This window comes from Oryctolagus cuniculus, chromosome 6 (genome assembly GCF_964237555.1).
Source record: "Oryctolagus cuniculus chromosome 6, mOryCun1.1, whole genome shotgun sequence".
In the NCBI taxonomy this organism is placed as follows: domain Eukaryota; kingdom Metazoa; phylum Chordata; class Mammalia; order Lagomorpha; family Leporidae; genus Oryctolagus; species Oryctolagus cuniculus.
The window spans coordinates 111,345,618-111,354,756 of record NC_091437.1 but is presented as its reverse complement, the minus strand read 5'-3'; positions in this window follow the sequence as shown (position 1 = coordinate 111,354,756).

The following is a 9,139-nucleotide window of genomic DNA, read 5'->3' as shown; positions in this document are numbered from 1 at the left end:
CCAGGAGCCAGGAACCTCATCAGAGTTTCCCATGTTGGTGCAGGGCCATCTTTAGCTGCTTTCCCAGGTCATCAGCAGAGAGCTGAATCAGAAGTGGAGCAGCTGGGCATTGTACTGATGCCCATGTGGGATGCTGGCACTGCAGGCAGCAGGTTAACCTGCTATGCCACAATGCTGGCCCGAAGACATTTAAAAACATCTTTCCAGTCTCCCCAGTGCTTCCCTGTGAGCACCACCCAGTATGCATTGTGGTCCTGCTGTAGCCTTCAGGTTACTGAAGTGTTTACGCTTGTGGCAGCTTCTTCCAGTCACTTCAGTTATGAAGTCCTGCCACACATCTGTGAGTGCCATGCCATTCTCGCTGTCTGTCTAAGCATAAACCCTGCAGTAGGTATTGCCCAGCATAGCAGGACGACACTGGTATAAATTGTTAGGAAAATGAAATTGGAAATAGATTCATATAATCTTGCTGCTTGGACTCTAAACAATGATGACACTTGGCTGGCTCTGCTGTGGATGACAAGTTGCTGTTACAGGATCACGATTATTTTGGAAGAACAATGGATGTCTCTGTTTCTTCTTTCAGGGTCATGACTTTATTCAACACATGACTCTTTCTTTTTCATTTTTTAATATACCACTTTTGTTTTCTTTTATGCTGTCACAGATATACATGCTTGTTGTACAAATTTGTAAACCTCAAGGAAAAAAATCAAGTTACCCAGGATAACAAACCACACTATAAATCTATACACACTGTGTGATAGGAGCTTTTTCTGCTCTGTTTTTATATTGTGAAATTTTTCTTTCTTAGAATTTTAACTGATACTAAAATGTGAATATTATAGGGTACTACCAAGTGATATTTCAACATATGTATACATTGTATAATATTCAAATCAGGATAACCATAACCACCTTCTCAAACATTTTGAAATTTTCTCTTTTAATATCTTTCCATATATTTGTTTTTTGATTCCATGGTGCTTCATCCTATGCATAAATTATAATGTATTTAGCCATAACCCTACTTGTGAGCATTTAGGCTGTTTCTAAAATTTTACTTTTGTAAATAACTTGTACAATGAAAATTCTTACAGCATTTTTTTCCCCCACATTTGCTCTTTGGGAAAAAAATTCCTAGAATGGAATTGACAAGTTGAAGGGCATGATTGCTTGTCCTTCCGAAAGTTGGTATAAATTTACACTTCCTATACCATTATCAATCTATTAGCTATTGGTAGTTTAAAAAGAATGTTGCGCATAGGTAACCTCAGCTATACAAACAGGAAAAAAAAATCTTGCTTTGAGATGAATTAGAGTAAAGCACTAGGGCACCACAGGCAGGAAGATTGTGCTGTTCTTTTTGCTGTTCCTTTTTCATTCTCAGCCCCTCCCCCCCTTTGTCTATTAAGAATAAAACATGGGCCGGCGCTGTGGTGTAGCAGGTAAAGCCTCCACCTGCAGTGCCGGCATCCCATATGGGTGTGGTTCAAGTCCTGGTTGCTCCACTTCCCATCCAGCTCTCTGCTATGGCCTGGGAAAGCAGTTAAAAAAGATGATCTAAGGCCTTGGGCCCCTGAACCCACGTGAGAGATTGGGAAGAAGCTCCAGGCTCCTGGCTTCAGATCGGTGCAGCTCCGGCCATTGCAGCCAGTTGGGGAGTGAACCAGTAGATGGAAGACCTCTCTCTCTCTCTGCCTCTCCTTCTCTCTGTGTAACTCTTTCAAAAAAATAATTTTTTTTTAAAAAAAGAAATAAAACAAACACAAAATCCATAGCTGAAATGCCTTGCTCTATAGCTTATTGATAAATTATACTAAAAACCTTATTAGAGGTGTTTTTTTTTTTTTTTTTTTTTTTTTTTTGGCAGTCTCCTTGTTGTGTCCTTTGCTGGTCACAGCTTAGCTTGGGGAGGGCTGCAGAACCTTGCAGGTCAAGGTGGAGGCCTGGCTAACCTGAGGCCTGAGTGGTCGATAGTACTGGAGGCTTAAGACCCTTGAACTGAGACAGGGAAGGGAATAGGCTGGTCATTTGCTCAGACATTTCTGTAGAAAGGAACAGTGATAAAAGAAAGAAAATTGCACTTACTGATCTCTGTAGTGTTTGAAACTCTTCTCCAGAAATTCTACCATCTGTCTGACAATGCCTCTGTGTGCATGCAACTGGAGATCTACAGGGCCTGGTGATTGATCTGACAAAGCAGGTGTCTGTGTGAAAGCACCTGACCAGGCTTCAGGGAGGTTGTGGTCAAGAGGCTTTACTCAAGTTTGGGAAGTTGTTGGAATCTCCCAGGCACTTTCTTCCCAAAGGAGTGGAAAATGTAGAAACCCTAACACCAGTAACTGGCAACTTTTGCCAAGGAATCACAACTTTTTTAAAAAGATTTATTTATTTACTTGAAAGAGAGAGAGATTAACAGAGAGAGAGAGAGAGAGAGAGATTTCTTCTAATGGCTGATACACTCCCCCAGTGGCTGCAATAACCAGAGCTGAGTCAGGCCAATGAGCTTCAGTTAGGGCTCCCACATGGGTGCAGGTGCCAAAGTACATGGACCATGTTTCACTGCTTTTCTCAGGCCATCAGCAGGGAACTGGATCAGAAACGGATCAGCCAGGACACAAACCAGTGCCCATTTGGGATGCCAGCATAACAGGTAGTAGCTTTACCTGCATCAGCAACCTCAAGAACAACAATTTTTATTGCATTTTGTTAAAGTATCTGAAACAGTTCAGTTTACTGTTAAGAAACCAATTATCATGGTATTCCATATGAGAGTGTTGGTCCAAGTGCCAGCTGCTCCACTTCTAATCCAGCTTCCTGCTAATGAGCCTGGGAAAGCAGCAGATGATGACCCAAGTACCTGGAGTTCCTGGCTCCTGGCATTAGTCTGGCCCAACCCCAGCCATTGCAGACATTTGGGGAGTGAACCCGTGAATGGAAGATTTCTCTCTCTCTTCCTCTGTCTCTCTCTCTCTCTGTGTGTGTGTCATTCTACCTTTCAAATAAATACAATAAATTTGAAAAAAAAGTCAACTCTCAGTCCTTGCAAAACAAACAAGCAAGGAAAAGAGTGAGTTGTTCCTAACTGAAACTGGGTATGTTATCTTTAAATATACAGCCCAAGAAAGCTGAGACCTGCATGTGCTTCTGATTAGACAACTGTTATCATTATGTACATATGTATGTGTATACATATATATTCATTTATATTATATTAATTATATTTTATATATTTATATAATTTATATTATATTAATTATAAATAAACATAATTGATTATATATAATATATATTCATTTTATTTGAAAGGGAGAGACAGAAATAGACAGATGATATAGATAGATATAGAGATGGAGATAATGAGAGATGTAGAGACAAAGATAGAGATTGTCCATGTGCAGGGTCAGGCTAAAGCCAGGAGTGTGGAACTTGACCTGGGTCTCCTGTGTGGGTAACAGGAACCCAAACATTTGGGCCATCATCTGCTGCCTCTCAGAGTGCACACTGGCAGGAAGCTGGATTGAAAACGGAAGAGCAACCAGGCCCTCTGTTATGGGATGTAGGCATCCCAAGTTGTGACTTTACCTCTGTGCCAATGCCCACCTCATCATTGCATATTTCTACCCCAGTTCTCTCTCTCTCTCTCTCTCTCTCTCTCTCTCTCTCTCTCAAGATTTATTTATTTATTTGAAAGGCAGAGTTACAGAGAGGCAGAGGCAGAGAGAGAGAGAGAGAGAGAGAGAGAGGATGGGAGGGAGGGAGGGAGAAAGAGAGATAGAGAGAGGGAGAGACTTCCATCTGCTGGTTCACTCCCCAGATGGTCACAACAGCTGAAGTTGTGCTGACCCGAAGCCAGGAGCTGGGAGCTTCTTCCACATCTCCCATGTGGATTCAGGGGCCTGAGGACTTGGGCCATCTTCTGCTTTTCCAGGCTGTAGCAGAGAGCTGGATCAGAAGTGGAGCAGCTGGGACTCGAACTGGTGTCCATATGGGATGCCGTTCAGTGTGAGACATTTTCTATGAATTAAAACCTCTGACACCCACACAGTTAGTGCATCAAGATCAAAATGCAGAAGGCAACCTACTGAAGAAATGGTTTTGGATAGTTCTACTAGCAGAGATGTTGATTATTCTTTGTAAAGACAACACCTCTATCTTGTAAGCAGTCATTTTTGGAATCAAGATTTCCCTTTCCCATGACAGTGTAATTCTATCAGATAGTTTACATTTCCACTCTCATTTATGCTCTCAAATTTACTTAGCATCTGCCTAACATCAGTATCCATATATAGTATGGTGGCCACAAAAATGAAGGAGACTGTCTTACAGGTCCAGGACAGTGGATATGGGCCTGAGTGAAAAAAAGTCATCAACTAAATGGGTAGTTGATTTTTAAGTGTATATAGAGAAGGATGTTAACAGAGACAAAAAACTCCTAACACTGCAAGTATTCATGATGGTTCATGAAATCTCTATGATGTGCATAGTAGATTGTTTGATTAACTACTGGACAGCAGATGGCACCAGAGTACAGCCATGTATTAGTACTTTGGTGAACTTAAGTTTGAAGTTGAAAAATTTATTCAAGAAAAGAGTACAGTTTACAAAGTTAATTTTTTTAAGCTTCAGAAAATCTTCATATATTTTGCAAAATTGAATGGATAGTGTGCTTATAGTTTACAAAGTTACAAAAATAGATATTTCACTTAAAATTATAGCTAATATTAATACATAGCAAATGTCAAGCTTTTCTTACATCTTAATGCCCAAATTTCATTAAATAATCACTTCTAGTTTAAGACAGAATAAGTTGGAAATCAAAACAATATTTCTCTCAGTAATGAAGAGGATTATTGCAATGAGCCTTTTTATTTTCAGAAAACTTTGTTAAAAGCACAGACAACAATGTAGAGAAAACTACCACAAAATAGAAATACAATAGAAAATATTTTATTATTTAAATAAATTTCAACTTAATGAATAAACAATTAATGAGTGCCCCTGTGTGTTAGAACCTGAGCTAGCCGGCGCTGCAGCTCAATAGGCTAATCCTCTGCCTGCAGCACTGGCACACCAGGTTCTAGTCCCAGTTGGGGCACCAGATTCTGCCCCGGTTACCCCTCTTCCAGGCCAGCTCTCGGCTATGGCCCGGGAGTGCAGTGGAGGATGGCCCAAGTCCTTGGGCCCTGCACCCGCATGGGAGACCAGGAGAAGCACCTGCCTCCTGCTATCGGATGAGTGTGGTGTGCCGGCAGCAGCACGCCGGCCGCAGTGGCCATTGGAGGGTGAACCAATGGCAAAGGAAGACCTTTCTCTCTGTCTCTCTCTTTCTCACTGTCCACTCTGCCTGTCAAAAAAAAAAAAAAAAAAAAAAAAAAAAAAAAAAAAAAAAGAACCCTAGCTAAATGCTTTCTAAATATAAATATCACTTAATTTTCAAAGAGAATCTTTGATTTATTTATTTTATTTTACTTATTTATATTTTTTTGACAGGCAGAGTTTTCTTTGACAGGCAGTGTGGATAAGGAGAGAGAGAGACAGAGAGAAAGGTCTTCCTTTGCTGTTGGTTCACCCTCCAATGGCCACCACGGCCGGCGCACTGCGACCGGCGCATCGCGATAATCCGATGGCAAGAGCCAGGTACTTATCCTGGTCTCCCATGGGGTGCAGGGCCCAAGCACCTGGGCCATCCTCCACTGCACTCCCTGGCCACAGCAGAGAGCTGGCTGGAAGAGGGGCAACCGGGACAGAATCCGGCGCCCCGACCGGGACTAGAACTCGGTGTGCCGGCGTCGCAAGGCGGAGGATTAGCCTAGTGAGCCGCGGCGCCGGCCAAAGAGAATCTTTGAAATAATTATGATGGTCTCCTTGTTATGGCAGAAAAGTTAGTCATTTGCAATAGATCATTTTGTTAATAAGTGTCAAGATGATCAAACTAATGTCAGATTTCCAAAGATCAAATGTATCATTTTTTATTAATTTTAACATTTTTTAAAAAATTTATTTTTTATTTGTTGAAAGGCAGGGAGAGGGAGAGAGAAAGAGAGACATCCTAAACCCACTGGTTTACTCCCCAAGTAATGGCAGCAGCTGAGGCTGTGCCAACTGAAGCTAGGAGCCCGGAGCTTCATCCAGGTCTCCCAGGTGGGTGTAGGGGTCCAAGTACTTGGACCATCTTCCTCTGCTTTCCCAGGTGCATTAGCAGGGAGCTGCTTCAGAACTGGAGCAGTGGGAACTCAAACTGGCACCCATATGGAATGCCATCATCACAGGCAGCGGCTTAACCCCCTATGCTACAATCCTGGCCCTGGATTTTAACACTTAATTCTGAAAAATTCTCCGTTTGTTTTTCAAATGTCTCCCCTATTATTTATATTCATTTATAAATGTTGGGGATCCTTTATTTGCCTTTCAGAGAGTTTATTTTCCATTTATTTGTTGCTATATGTCATCTTTTGGGTAATCTGTTTCTCCAGTTTTGCCTATTCTCTCAATTCTGATCAATCTATTGTTTAATCTTTCCATTAAGCCTTGGTTCCCATGTTTCTGTTTTATCTTATTTGTCAACCCTTTTTCATTAGATATTGTCATGGAAATCCTGTTGAGGAGGAAGTTCAGTGCAGGGGCCGAAGGTGGAGGTTTTGGAGTCAGATTGCCCAGCTTGCATCCTGACACCATTGGTGAGGAGTTGTGTGATTTTGATAGTGTTGCAGTTATAAAGCACAGTAGTAATACCTATCATGGCCAGCGCCGCGGCTCACTAGGCTAATCCTCCGCCTTGCGACGCCGGCACACCGAGTTCTAGTCCCGGTCGGGACGCCGGATTCTGTCCCAGTTGCTCCTCTTCCAGCCAGCTCTCTGCTGTGGCCAGGGAGTGCAGTGGAGGATGGCCCAGGTGCTTGGGCCCTGCACCCCATGGGAGACCAGGAGAAGCACCTGGATCCTGGCTCCTGCCATCGGATCAGCGAGATGTGCCGGCCGCAGCACGCCGGCTGCGGCGGCCATTGGAGGGTGAACCAAGGGCAAAGGAAGACCTTTCTCTCTGTCTCTCTCTTTCTCACTGTCCACTCTGCCTGTCAAAAAAAAAAAAAAAAAAAAAAAAAAAAAAAAAAAAAAGAAAAGAAAGTGTTCACACTGCAGCAGCAGAATCTTCATTATTGCCCTCAACACCACCACCTAGGACAGAAGCACCTGTTCCACCCAGCCCCCACTTCCCATTTCCCGGCACTCTGGTCCCTTCTATGTTCCATGCTCTTGGCTTCCAAGACAGACATTTTATCAGATAGTACTCTTGAACAGTTTCATTCCTTGGGATTTTACCAAAAGGAGAATTATTATATTGAAAATATCTTTTATCCAATGATGTTCATTTGTGCTTTAGAACTGCTCCTTGGAAACATCCTTATCCCTGTAGGCATCTTACAGGATCCCGTAGGCAGCGTAAGTTTAACCAGAGCAACAAAGGCACCGAGACAAGTACTGTGGATGATTCCGTTCTGGAAAGTGTTCCTGTACTTGTGTGCTGTACTGGTTTTCTGCTGAACTTGCTCTCTTCCTGGTTTTTTGTTTTGTTTTGTTTTTAGATTTTATTTATTTATTTGAAAGGCAGAGGCAGAGAGAGAGAGAGAGAGACAGAGGTCTTCCTTCCGCTGGTTCATTCCCCAAATGGCCGCAAAGGCTGGAGCTGGGCCGATCCGCAGCCTGAAAACTGGAACTTCTTCCTGGTTGATGATAAATCTGAAGTTCAAAAATAAATGAATTTAATTTTTTTATTTGAAAGGCAGAGTTACAGAGAGAGAGGAAGGGAGAATCAGAGAGAGAGAGAGAGAGAGAGAGAGAGATTCTCATCTGCTGGTTCACTCCCCAAATGGCCACAACAGCTGGAGCTGGGCTAATCTGAAGCCAGGATCCAGGAGGTTTTTCGGGGTCTCCCACATGGGTGCAGAAGCCCAAGGACTTCAGCCATCTTCCTCTGCTTTCCCAGGCCCATTAACAGGGAGCTGGATTGGAAGTGAAACAGCCAGGACTCGAACTGGTACCCATATGGGAGGCTGGCATTGCAGGTGGTAATTTTACCTGCTATGCCACAGTGTTGGTCCCTATACATGGATTTTTAAAGGTAACGGCTTGGCTAGACCTGGGATAGGAAAAGTGGCATCTGTTATGGATACAAGATTATGTGTTTCACAAGCATGAAAATAGGCACATGTTGACAGGAGGAAATTGCCATGCAGGCAATAGCGATTGCAATCATGGCTTTTTGTTTCAGGGCTTACAGTGTTGCCAAATTTATTGACAAGCATTTGGGAACTATATAACTGCAAGCATAGCCGTAATTTTGAAAAAGCAATAAAACTGGGACATTCATGATAGTGTGGAGAATGATTAACTCTGCTATGAGAGTCAAGTTCAGCTTCAAGAGGACCTCAAAATAGGCCTGGAAGATGAGACAGGGGCTTGGCACTTGGCAGACAGAAGGGGGAGTTCCAGGAAGAAGACTTTACATACAAAAGCATGAGGAGATTGGGGAGCACAGTATCCCTGAAAATGGCAAAGACACTCATATACTTCCTGGCTGGCATATTTCTGGTGGAATCTCCCTTTCTGAGATTCTCACACTACAAAATAAGGAAGAAAAGTAATCCTCATACATGTGGCTGCATTTGTTACTTTGGCTGTTAAGAAGGTCTCAGATGCCGTAAAAGATGTTCTGATTTCTCAGCAGAGATCTAAGAATGTATGCATGAGTACAGCCTAGTAGTTCAGAGCAGAATGTCTGACTTTAAACTGAGTTTGGGGCTGGTATTTTGGCATAGTGGGTAAAGCTGTAGCCTGTAATGCCAGAATACTGTATGGACGCTGGTTCATGTCAGCTGCTCCACTTCTGAATAGCTTCCTGCTGATAATCTGGGAAAAGTAGTGAAAGATAGCCCAAGTGCTTGGGGTCTTGGCATTCACATGGGAGACCCAGGATGAAGCTTCTGGCTCCTGACTTTGGCTTGGCCCAGCCTTGGTCATTGCAGCCACTTGGGGAGTGAATCTGCAGAGGGAGGACCTCTCTCTGTCTCTCCCTGACCCTCTGTAACTCTATCAAATAAATAAATAAATCTTTAAAAATATAGTCTAAGGTTGAATC